The sequence below is a fragment of the Nannospalax galili genome, unplaced genomic scaffold (genome assembly GCF_000622305.1).
Source record: "Nannospalax galili isolate Female #2095 unplaced genomic scaffold, S.galili_v1.0 scaffold85, whole genome shotgun sequence".
NCBI lineage: Eukaryota > Metazoa > Chordata > Mammalia > Rodentia > Spalacidae > Nannospalax > Nannospalax galili.
In genome coordinates, this window is record NW_008358866.1 from 12,309,457 (window position 1) to 12,320,779 (window position 11,323).

Here is an 11,323-nt window from a genome sequence, read left to right on the forward strand (position 1 = left end):
GTTTGTTTGTAATATTCTTTTCCATCATTTTGCCTTAAGGTAGTGCCTGTTCTTGAGGGTGAGATGGGTTTCTTACAGACAGCAAAGAGATGGATTTTGTTTCATAATACATTTACTTAGCCCGTGTCTTTTGACTGGGGGGTTCAGTTCATTGTTATTTAAGGTTATTATTGAAAGATGTGTATTGGTTGACATCATTTTGATTGCTGTTTGTGTTCTTTGTCTAATTTTCTGTTTCCTAGATTATACCTCTATTTATTTTCTTTCGTTGCCCCTGGGGTATAGTTGTTTCTGTCTCTGCTCTCTGTGTTGTTTCAAGTATTCTTTGAAGGGGTAGTTTTATGGAAATTTATTCTTTCAGGCTATTCATATCATGGAAGATTTTTCCTTCCACCTCAACTATAATAGACATTTTTGCTGGGTAAAGTATTCTGGGCTGGAATCTATTGTCTTATAGAACTGGAAACACCTTGGTCCAGGCTCTTCTGCCTTTGATAGTTTGCATTGATTAGTCAGCTGTAATTCTGATGGGCTTTCTTTCCTTTGTATGTGACTTGTTGTTTTTCTTTTGCTCCTTTCAGTACCCTCTCTTTGTTCTGTACATTTAGTGTTTTTACTGTGATATGTTGTGGGGAGTTTCTTTTCTGATCCTGTCTATTTGGTGTTCTATGTGCTTCTTGTATTTGTATGGGGATGTCTTTCCTTAATTTTGGGAAATTCTCTTCTACAAATCTGTTTAAAATCTGGTCAATACCATTAACCTGAAATTCTTCTACTTCTTCTGTGGCTTTGATCCATAGATATGGTCTTTTCATGGTGTCTCACATCACTTGCATATTCCATTCCACGTTTTAAAAAATTTTTCATAATCTTTGCTTGAGTGGTCCAATTCTTCAATTTATTCTCTAGCCTTGTAATCTGTTTTCCATTTCATTCATTCTAGTGGTGACGCTTTCCCCTGTTGTTTCAAGTTGGATTTTTGAGTTTTGCACTTCCTTTCTGCCTGAGTTTTCTTCAAAGTTTCTATCTCTTTTGTGAATTCATTCAGAAGTTTATCCCTGTCTTCTTTTAGTTCTTTGATTTCTTTGTTCATGTGTTCTTTAAATTCCTTCAATTTCTTGATCATGTTTATGATTTTTTTTTTAATTCCGTGTCCTGGGTTATCTCCAGGGGATTCTCCTTGTAAAATTCTTCTGAAGGACTGGTGGAGTTTGTTTGGAACTTCGTCTTTTGACTCTCCATTTTATTATTCTTTCATTGTGATTTTGGCATGTGAATTTCTTTTGTTATTTGTGATTATGATACGAAAATCAAATTAAAGTTTATTTCTGTTTATATTATTGGTGTGCCTTGGTCCTTTTCTTATTGGTTATGTAAAGCTGGTTGGTCCAGGTTTCAGGTTCTCACAGGTTTTATTTTGGAGGGCTCCCACAGAAGCCCAAGTCAGGTTCCAGTCAGGTACACTCAGGCTTCTTTATAAGGTTTTGACCCCTCCTAGTGGGAACTCAGAGCAAAATTTGGGAAGTTCCTTCGGGGGTTGGGGGGGTTGCTTATTTTGGAACTCTCAGGCAGTCTGCTGCATTCTCAGCCCCTATGCCAGAGGAAGGCCAGAACAGGCCCTCTCAGGGTGTCTGTTAAGATCTCAGCCTTAGTCTACCAAAGGCAGAGATCTCCCAGGGGCCTTGGGAAGGCCTCACATAATCCCAGTTAGGGGGCTGGGTATGGCGTGTTTAGGGGAAGCTCACCACCACGTGGAGGCAGGATCCAGGGCTCTGAGCTGGCCCCCTGAGTTCTCAGCCCCTATGCCTAGGGAGGCTGGAACAGGCACTCTCTGGCAGTCTGCTGCAATCTCAGCCTTATCCTACTAAAGGGCCTCTGTTAAGTTTTCATTCATACAATTCCCAGGGAGGCCAAAAGAGGGCATTGGATCCTGGAACTGGAGTTTTGGTTGTTAGCCACCATGTGGATGCTGGGAATCGAACCTGGGTACAGTGCAAGAGAAGTCAGTGCTCCTAACTACTGGTCTGTCTCTCCAGCCCCCGCTGGCAAGTTTTAAATATCAACTTGATATAGCCTAGAATCACCTGGGAAAAGAGTCTTAATGGGGAATTACCTCAATCAGATTGGTCTGTGGGAAATTATCCTGGTTGTTGATTGTTCCAGCCCACTGTGAATAGCACCCTTCCCCAGGGAAGAAGCTCATGAGCTGTATGAGTGAAGAAAGCTATCTGAGAAAGCAGAAGCAAATAAACAGCACAAGTCTTTCTTTCTGCTCTTGACTATGGATGTAGTGTTACTAATTGCTTGAGTTCCTGTCTTAATTTGCCACATTACAGTTAAACCGAATAAACAGTCTGACTCTTAATTAGTTTTTGAGAGCGGGCCTGAACTTGGAGTGTACCCATTTCCCCAAATGCCTCCTGGGACTGTGCTGTTGTGTCAGGCCTCACCCATAATTTTATTCAAAACAATTTCTCCTGCTTCAATGGAGGAACTACAAACTTTGCTCTTCCCTTATCTTAGACAATCTTTTCCTCTCAACCCTAGGCCTAAAACATCTTGTACACAAAATATCAAGCAATTCTTCTCAGTCTTCATTGTTTTTAATGAAGAAGCCCTGTCTTTTAGCACTTTGATATGCTAATTCTCAAGCATACCCACATTCATTAATCTATCTTTGGGTAAAGCAGAAAACTGAGGTGCTGAGGAATCAAGGTCAGGTCCCCAGGTCACAAAACACATAATTTAATGAACTTCCGTTAACTTTTCGGTTGCAAGGTCAGAAGAGGTCATTGACTCCACTGGAACTGGAGTTATGGAAGGTCGGTCATTAGCCACCATGTGGATGCTGGAACTGAACTCGGGTTTTCTACAAGAGCAACAAGTGCTCTTAACCACTGAGCTATCTCTCCAGTCCCAATGATACTGACTTCTTAAAGAAGGAAAAATACCTACAGATATGCACAGTCTACAGGTCTGAGCCTTCACATTTGGAATACAGGTCTTCAGTTCTGTCCTATGTGAATGCAGCTTTGGGCAGGTGAACATCAGCACTCACATTTGGAAGGCTCTCTGGACAGGAGCTGTGTCGTTATCTATTCCCCAAGAACCTGGCCTACTCTCCATGTCTGGGTCCCCATGCTGGTCTCATCACCATTCTCGCTGGCTTCTCTCTTTCTCCACTTTTGTCCTAAATGTCCACAACCACCCCTCTGCCTCATTCCATGAGTGCAGCGTTGTCAGAGGGGCCATTGCCACAGGATTGTAGAGAACATTTGGGGAATAATAAAGGGTACATAGCACAGATGAAGTTGTTAAAAACAACTGTTTATGAAGAACTAGCCAACTTCTCCACAGGAGGATTCAGCAGAGACTGTCTTTGTCTTCAGCTTCAAATGCCTCAGGTTGCTGTAATCTACGGGTTCCCGTTTTCTCACTTATCTGCACATCCTGAGGTCCTCAATGCTTCATCCCCATTGGTAGCCAAAGGACAAGTTAGGAATATGTTATTTTTATTGCACAACACAATTTAACTTCTGTTTTTTCTTTGTCTGTTCCACACTAGCCTAGAGGTGGTTTTTATCACAGAATTTCTGACTATAAGATTTAGAAACAAAATTTCCCAAATGAAAATGGTAACTTTTTCCATTCATTCCATACACAGTTCCAGAGTGTTTACTTTAAAGAAAGTCAATTTTATTTTCTTCAGATATAGATGAAAGTCCAGTTCCTCCAAATAGGCTTGGAGCTAGTTTAATTTTAAAGCTTAGGGAGGATTCTATAGAAATGTCAGGCTTTGGGGTTGTTATAGATACTAGGGTAGAAAGAAAATTTTTAATGAAAACATTTAAGTTTGTCTCCAAGCCAGACTCAAGGAAGGACATATAGAAATTTTCTCCCAGAATAACAGAGAAAACCAAGCATAAGAGCTTTCAATGATGATGTCTTTTCTGATAATACGGCTACAGATGCCATGTGTGTTGAAATAAATAGAATTGGATATTTTTCCGGGTAAAAGAAAATAAACTGAACAACTACTGAGTAATATTACCTAAAATCTTGCCTTGGAAACTAAGGCATCAATCTTCTACATTCAGATTAAAAAGTCCAGTGACCACCCTAAGAGTTTGCTCTCTACTCTAACCTGCAATGAAATAAAATCCCCGATGGGGGAAGAGAGCTTGAGATTTTTCTCAGTTTGATAGAGGACACTGGAACAGAAATGGTCCTTTGGTAATGACACAAGACATCTAAATTATGTTTTTGGTAGTGCTGATGGCTAAGAAAGATTATAGTGATCAAAGAAAGAGATGTTCATTCTACAAAATCTAAGCATTACTTGTTTAAGCCAAGTGACAAACTGCATACAAAATCACAGTGTACATGCTGAAATTAATTAGCACTATGGAGTAAGCTATAAGTAATCAGCACTATAAGTAAGCTATATTGACATGTAAATATTTACTGTCTTAGAACATTTCTAAGGGCCTGAGAGATGAGCCAACTAGAAATAAAACCAATAGAGTTATTCTGAGTCTGAGTGAGTTTCTCATTCAAGAAGTGCAATGGATTACCTTCAAAATGACTTTCCAAGTTAACTATACTCCTGGAACCCTTCATACTACTGAAACGATAACACACTCTTTGTATATAGCTTTTTTTTAATACATAGCTTTTAAAAAATGTATTTCAGCTGCCTAACTTGAAACCACATACCTAGAAACTCAGTAGCTTATGAGAGCTGTAGGTACATGTGGGTATGCGTATATGTGTATGTGTGTATGGAAACCAGAGGTTGATGCCTGGTGTCTTCCTCCACTGCTCTTCACCTTATCCTTTGAGAAGGGTGTCTGTCACTGAATCTGGAGCTCATTGATTAGGTTAGACCATCTGGCAATGATCTGCTGGGATCCTCCTGTCTCTTCTGCTCCCTGATTCAGACCTGAGGTTATAGATGTGTGCCACTGCATCTGACTTTTACTTGGGTGCTAGGAAGCTGAGCTCAGATATCATGCTTGCCAGGTAGGCATTTTACTGACTGACCCATCTCCCCAGTCCTTGCTGTCACTTCTAAAAACTAGTAGAGACCTGGTTTGGGCTAAGAGGTATGGGTTGGGCTTGGAACAACTGAAAATTGTAAAATGGCACAAGAATATTCTCAGTTTGTTTCCAATCCACCTGCTATTTTTCAAGTGTACTGCCACCCCTAAAATATCATCTGCTGACAGATATGCTCACAAAGGTCCCAGACCTGCTTTATACCTGAATGCTTAGTACTCTGCCTAGCTTGGTGTGGATGGCTTGATTAGTCAGTGTGCAGCTTCTCCTGGGCTCGTTGTTCTATAGAACTTTCCCCTCTGATTAATGTGCTATTGCCCAAGGGTAAGCAATGTTCCAGCCTTTATGCTACCAACACAAGGCCCCTAGACTTTGTACCTCACTCAGTTCAAAACTCCAAATGTCTTTTTCTCAGAGAAGAGAATAGTTGCTTTAGCCTGGTGACAGTATGGAAGGAACCAAAGCTGGCTCTGCATCTGGCCAGCTGTGCTACCAGTCAGTCCCAGGGGAAGTTAGGGAGCAGATGGACAATCAAGATAGGACTCTGACCCAGATGCAGTTGACAGTCAGATGACTTAGATGGCTCTTGCTCTGAAAGTGTGATTAATATTTGGCTTACACCACAACTCTAACATCTAAGTCTCCATGCTATCTGCCTCTCAACTACATCTGGGCCACAATCCTTATCTTGATTGCCCATCTGTACCCAAGTTCTTCTGGGACTGACTGGCAGCTCAATTTCTCCCTATTTTCCTTTCTAGTGAATACCAATCTGTTTTTGTGCAGAAGTCCCCATGTGCAAGCCACTGGGACTGATGACTAGGCCAAACTGCTTTCCTCTTCTTTGGTGTCCCTCCTCACTTCTCTGTGGCCATCCATGTCACACTATGACCTGCTAGCCCTTCTTTGGGCCCTTGGTCTCAGTTCATGCTATGCCTTATCACTGTGGCTGCACCTTCTCCTTGTCCCCAGAAATCTCCTTGAGCTAGCCATCTCTAACCTTGATTTTTAGACAGCTAATCAATCTCTAGCAACAATATTATCTCACCTTTGTGGAGCACTTCCTTACTGCCAATATTGTACTCATTATCTCTAAGCTCCACAGCATCCCCAGGGTACGTTTGCTCACCTGTTTTGTAAATAAGAAAAATGAGTTTTGGATAGCTTATATGACTGGAAGATGGAGGAGCCAGAATCTGACTGGTGTTTGGCATCAGAACTCAAGATCATCCATTTCACCAAATTGCCTCCCTCTTGAAAGAGGTGCGGTACATTATCTTGAATCATCATCAGTATTAGCATCTTCATCTACAGCCTTAGGAACCTCCTGAGTGGCAAAGCTAACGTGATTTAAGACTGACACAGAAAACTTCTTTCTTTTATATGATACTGTGTTCTGCTGTGACACTTACTACTTTTTAAATTGTATATCAGCTTTGTAAACACTCAAGTTTCTACCTGCATTCAGTTGGAGTGCCATGATAACAAGATCCCTTGATAGTACATCTGAATGCTGAATTGTGGCTTTGGGTATTTTCTTCCCTTCTGTTGTTTTGACTTCTCGGTTTTCCCCTCAACTTGTCCCTGGAATGATTCATTTCTCCATCGTCTCTTCAGTAGGCTTAGATAGTCCCTAAGGATGCTTACAGAATTTGAAATATCAGCCAGAATGCCAGCTTTAAATTACAGTGAGGAATGGAGCTATCAAGCTCTCCAGTGACTCATGTGTGCTGATCAGCACCCTCTCTCCCTGTGGGCAAACCTATGTGGGATGTTAAATTTATAATTGGGAGGTGGGTTAGCAAAGGAAGAATTGGAACAAGAGAAATTAAGTAAGGTGACTTGTGACAGGCTATGATGGTCTAATGCATCCATCTTTGCATTTGGGATTCTGCTCCCATGGCCTTAGCTCTTTAGGTAAATCGCAGGACCTGAGCACAGACTTCCCAATGAGGTGTTACTATCCAATATGAGAAAGTTGTCCCTGCTTGATAAGCTTAAACAATTCTAAAGAAATTTAAAAGCGGCATTCATCGGGCGTGGTGGCACACGCTTTTAATCCCAGCACTTGGGAGGCAGAGGCAAGTGGATCTCTGTGAGTCCAAGTCCAGCCTGGTCTACATAGTGAGTTCCAGGACAGCTGGGGCTACAGGGAGACCCTGTCTCAAAAAGACCAAAAAATAAAAAAAAGTGGCATTCATTAAATGCAAAGGCATTCATGGAAAATGTGTAACATGTTAAAAAAAAAAGTAGATAGAGTGAACATCTACTTACCCAATGTTCAGGCAAAACACAGAACCTGAGCAAAACCTGGAAGTCTCTTTGTGTTACTATCCCATTCTCTTCCATTTTCTTTCTTAAATAGCTATGGTCCAGCATTTCCTTGCTTCTTTCAACAATATATTTATTTTAGATAAGTGGAATCATACTGCCTGCATTTTCAAACATAAATTTTCAAAATTCATGCTGTTTTGTGTGTGTCTGAAGTTCATTGACTAGTATGTAGTAACCCACTGCAGTAAAATCAACTCATTTTTCCGTTCTATGTTGATGGATTGTTTAGAACTCAATGTGTTGAACAGTGCAACTATGTATATTCTTGAGTACTGTTTTTGGTGCCTGTATGCATACATTCCTGGAGGGGAATTCTTAGGTCATAAAGTATATACAATTTGAATTTGATTAGAAAACAAGCTATGCTTTAAAGTGACTGTGGTCATTATTGAGACTGTAATAAACTCTGTCCTTTCACCACATCCTCACCAGCATATAATTTGCAAGACATTAGTTCATTGGTGCTGTGTGCATGTGGTATCAGGTCATTGGGGTCCAAACTTACATTTAATATTTTCTAATAAAGCTGAGCGTCTTTTCATGTGTTTATTCCACGTGTCATTACTCATTTGTGGAGCTCTTTTTCGAGATCCTTCCCTCATTGTATTTTTTCTCTTTTCCTTTCTATTTAGTTGATTTGCAGGAAGCTCCATTTTCCTTTTATCCCCTCTTCTTTTAATATATTTGTGTCCTAACCTTTTGTCAGTATTATATGATAAAAAGAACTCTTTTCCCACTTTGTGCATTAATTATATTTATACCTTCTAAGATTGATCATATGTTAGATTTTGTATTAAACTCAAATTATATTAAAAAGCCAGCTAGAGATCTTCCACCTCCCTAATATGAGATAAATTTTGTGACATTGGAATTGCTATTTTAAATATTTGCATTTAATTTTCCTTTCTTTTTTCTGGAAATTGCTAACCACTGCTGATTAGAACATAGAAGAAAAATCTTTGTGAGATTGTCTAAACTTTTGAGTCATTTTTTAATTCAAGCAACTGATTACATTTCCTATTTCTTCCCAAGTAAATTTTGGCAAGTCACATTTGTTTATCTAGAGATGTATTCATTAAAAAAAAATAAAGTTGTTCATAACACCATTTTATTATCTTTTTAACCTTTGGAGTATTGTTGACTTTTTCTTCCTAATATTGTTTACCACCGCCTTCACACCTTTCCAAAAATCTGTCTTCAGAGATCTTTGTCAGTTTTATTAGTTCTGTCAAAGAGTCTATATTTATATATTTTTTACTCTGACATCTTCCCAGTAATTTTTCTATTCTCTTATGAAACCATTTCCTCTGTCAAGCAATAATGCTACACTGGGTACTTAAAAAATAACTTTTAAAAACTCCCAACTATGGTCAGTATGTCTTAAGCATAAATTTGTGTTGAGTTCCACTAGCAAAACCGATTATGAAGCCAGTTGAGATAAGGATTTAGGATATTAAATGTTCTTTTTGTTTTTAATTTTTACAAAAACTTTATTGAGAATTTCATGCCTGCATATAAGGTGCTTTGATCAAATCCATGCCCACTCCCTCCCCTCCAACATTCCCTGCCTCTGAAGAGGTAACCCTAAAATCTTTTAAGGATTAGATACAAGCTCCCAAATACTTTTGACATTTTTGGCCTTTGGAACAGAGTATGTTGCTAACAGGCCCAAGGACATTTTGACTTTAAGCCAAGAAATTGGCTGCATTTTCTTGGGGTCTTTTTACCCTAACTGCCTAGCCAATTCCTACCTCCTGTTCTTATCACGCATCCTCTGAAGGGTTACTCAAATTGCCAATAGGGAATAGGAATGCAGACTCTGGCTTCTTCCATGCTGAACAGGGATGCAGGGTGAAGCAACTGGAGTACCCCTTCAGTTGGTCTATCTAAAAGACTCCCAAATTGCATAACTCTTGTCTCTAAGGGGAAAAGAAAGTCCTTGAATCATGAATAGGAGATGTGAAGAAGTAAAGGCAAGAGTAATTAGCATTACAAGTTCTAGATAGGAAGCTAGAAAAAAGTCAGAATAGGGAAAATTTCAAATGTTCTTTTTTGCAGTTTTAAGTAAGAGACTTTGGAGGTTCATAAAATTTTATTACTTTGCCTTCATGAGATTTTTCTGACAGGTCTTATCAAGTTGTTTTTCAAGTCCTCTGAGTAATCTACTAGTTCAAAACAGCAGCCATGAGAAAAGCACAAACAAAAACTGTGACTGCATCATTCGGGGCAAAGACTAAGGCTGGGATTAGGTCCAAAGGCCATAGAATCTGTTCCTACAGATTTCATAGTCTCTGTCTCTGTCTCTCTTTCTCTCTCTCTCTCTCTCTCTCTCTCTCTCTCCCCCCCTAATGAAAAGATTCATGTATTGCTGTCTAGACAGGACCCACTCTTGCCTGACTTCAGTTGTTTCCTCTGCCTGGAATTCTTTCTTCATTTCCTTTTGTCCCAAATGGATCATCTAGAAAAACTGCAATGGACAGCTCTTAAAGTTTCTACTTCTCTTGTAACCCTCCTTTGAGAACCACATTTCACTCTGCACAAATTGGCTTCTACTACTGAGTGTGTTGTTATATACAACCTGTCAGTACTTACCTCAGGGCTGATCTGATCAAAGTGATACCTGACCAAAGTTGAGACACTCAGTTACTCTCCTCAGGTAGCTTAGAATTATACTTCAGAAGTTCTAGTGCCTCTCTGATGGCTCCTCTTTGACCTACATGATGGAGGCTTTGAGGCTGAAGACATCATTCTGCAGCCATCAAGTTTAATTCATGTATCTCTAGAAGTAGCCAGTCCATAAATAAAAGTAAGAGTAGATGCCCAGATAGGTGTAAGACCAGTAAATTGTGTGACTCTAACGAGCTAGATAGAGTTAGCCTCTGCTCTTCTTGGCACTATGTTACTTGCTCCAAGCCCTCACTGGCCTCAGTACTTAACAATTTTGAATATGGCAGATCCATTTCCTTAGTGCAAATCAGGTAAGATCATTTTTTGTGTAAAATTTTTATTTGAAGTTTTGTGTATTTCATATGGAACATCTTAATCATCTTTATGCCCCCCTCCCCTTTGGCTCCCTCCTATAACCTCCCCCAACACTGGATTTCATACATTCTGCCATTTGTATTAAGATTTGTTGAGTCAAAGTAGCGTCCCCAGATGTCCCTCAGTGCAGGTTCGTTCACTGAGGTCTAGTCAGCCTATCTAGAGTTCCCCCCTTTAAGAAAATCAGCTCTTCCTCACCCAGCAGGAATCAGCGGCCAATAGTTCTTCTGTGATGGGTTTTTGTCTGCTTGAGTTTGCATGGGTCTTGTGCATGCTGACACCATTACTGTAGGCTCCCAGGAACAAGAGTCCAGGAGCCTGTAAGACTCCCAGGAGGTCATGCACCTCCTCCTTTGGCTCTTACAATCTTTCTACCTCCTCTTCTGCAGTGGTCCCTGAGCCCTGGGTGGGTGAAGTTTAATGTAGGTGTCCTTGCACAAGAATCTACACTTTGCAGATTCTTTTTCTCTTCACACTGGCCATTTGTGTCCTTTTGTGTACATGGCCCTCTCTGTTGCACGAGGGAGCTTCATTGATGAAAGTTTAAATATGCATTAGTATTCTCTCTACTCCTTGTTTCACTGTGTTCCATGAGCCTTAGGTGTGCAGGTTGCATTGTAGATGTGTCACTTAGGGTTGTGTAATTCACAGACAATGTGTGTGACCAATTGTGGAATGCTATAATAATCTCTGTCTGTTGCAAAAGAAGCTTTTTTGATGAGTGTTGACTGAGACACTTGTCTGTAAATATAAGGATCCATACTTTGCACACATTAAGAAATTACATTTGTCTAGGGATTTGACACCCTTGGAGTTTTCTCTAAGATCTATGACCTTGTTCACTCTATGAGCCATGTGTATTTGGCTATGTTTACAGTACCACACATGA

General features: G+C 40.0%; 1 pseudogene; it reads right to left on the reverse strand.

Moving 5' to 3' along the window:
* The window catches only part of LOC103725261, a 40,572-nt pseudogene extending 32,578 nt beyond the window's left edge, over window positions 1-7,994 (reverse strand).
* Window positions 7,995-11,323: the final 3,329 nt, after the last annotated feature.